Source organism: Nicotiana tabacum, chromosome 15 (genome assembly GCF_000715075.1).
Source record: "Nicotiana tabacum cultivar K326 chromosome 15, ASM71507v2, whole genome shotgun sequence".
Taxonomy (NCBI): domain Eukaryota; kingdom Viridiplantae; phylum Streptophyta; class Magnoliopsida; order Solanales; family Solanaceae; genus Nicotiana; species Nicotiana tabacum.
The window spans coordinates 6,669,435-6,670,692 of record NC_134094.1 but is presented as its reverse complement, the minus strand read 5'-3'; the positions used below and the strand labels follow the sequence as shown (position 1 = coordinate 6,670,692).

General features: G+C 39.7%; 1 non-coding gene across 1 annotated transcript; it reads left to right on the top strand.

The window, feature by feature from the left end:
- The first annotated feature begins 263 nt into the window (after positions 1-263).
- LOC142170013 (small nucleolar RNA R71) lies at positions 264-369 on the top strand. The gene has a single exon (XR_012699632.1). It is a non-coding gene; the product is annotated as a small nucleolar RNA R71 (small nucleolar RNA).
- Positions 370-1,258: the final 889 nt, after the last annotated feature.

Below are 1,258 nucleotides of genomic sequence, written 5' to 3'. Positions count from 1 at the left end.
TAGATTTCGTATTTGTTTAGCCATAGCATCAAGTTGTACTTGCGCAAATGTAGTAGCATCAACTTGGTGAACACCAGTTGATTTTCTTCTTTCCACTCTATCAGAGAGCCACTGATTAGCATCTTCGGATAACTCATCAAGAATTGTAACTATGTCCTCTGGAGTCTTCTTCATAAAGGGGCATCCAACTGCATTGCTCAATGTTTTTACGCGAGGTTGGTGTCAATCCATCGCAAAAATCCTGGAGTTGCATCCAAAGTTCAATTCCACTATGTTGACACCTTCTAACTATCTCCTTAAACCTCTTAATGCTTCAAAAATGGTTTCATTCTCTTTCTGGCAGAAGTTATAGATTTCTCTTCTAAACTTGACCGTCTTAACTGAGGAGAAATATTTATCAAGAAATTTTCTGGTCATTTCTTCCCATGTTTTAATTGATCTATTTGGCAAGCTTTGAAGCCACTGCTTCGTATCATCTTTAAGTGAAAAGGGGAAAGCCCTTAAATACACTGCATCTTGTGACACCCCATTGTATTGAAAGGTGTTCATAATCTCCTCGAAATCCATCAGATACGTGTTTGGGTCTTCGTTCATTTTCCTCTGAAAACGCAGCTTTTTTTGAATGGTTTGAAGAAAACCTTCCTTCAACTCGAAATTATTGACTGCAATTAGATGTGGTCTAACGCTTGGCAATCCTTGATTGTATACTGGTCTAGCATAGTTACCCAATGCTCTACCAGACCTGGGTACCTCATTCTCGAACTGCTCTTCAATCAAGAGTCGATTTAGATTGAATCTTCGACTCCTATTGTCTTCGACATTTTCCTCAACAACTCTACGGGCTGCCTCGGCTGCTGTACTTGCAGCTTCTTCTCTATGTTGCGCTGCCTCTCTTGCAGATGCATCTACCTCATAGTCATCATTATTAGCCATGTGTTCTTGGGTTGAAGGTTGCGCCAAGAACTTTGCGGTGAACTCTTTCGCCTTCCTCAGTCGTCACAAGTGTTTTTTTAATTCCGGGTTGAAGGGTATTACTTCTTTACAATAAGATCGTTTCATACACTACGGACTTATCATGTTGCCTGCATACGGAGGAGAAACCCGTGAAGAACAAAATAAAAGTAAAAATAAAAATAAATTCCTGAATTAGCACTACAAACTATTTCAAACACTATTGATTGTCAATCCCCGACAACGACGTCAAAATTTGACGAGCACAAAACACACACTTAAATTGTGCTCGCTAGTCAAAGACAGT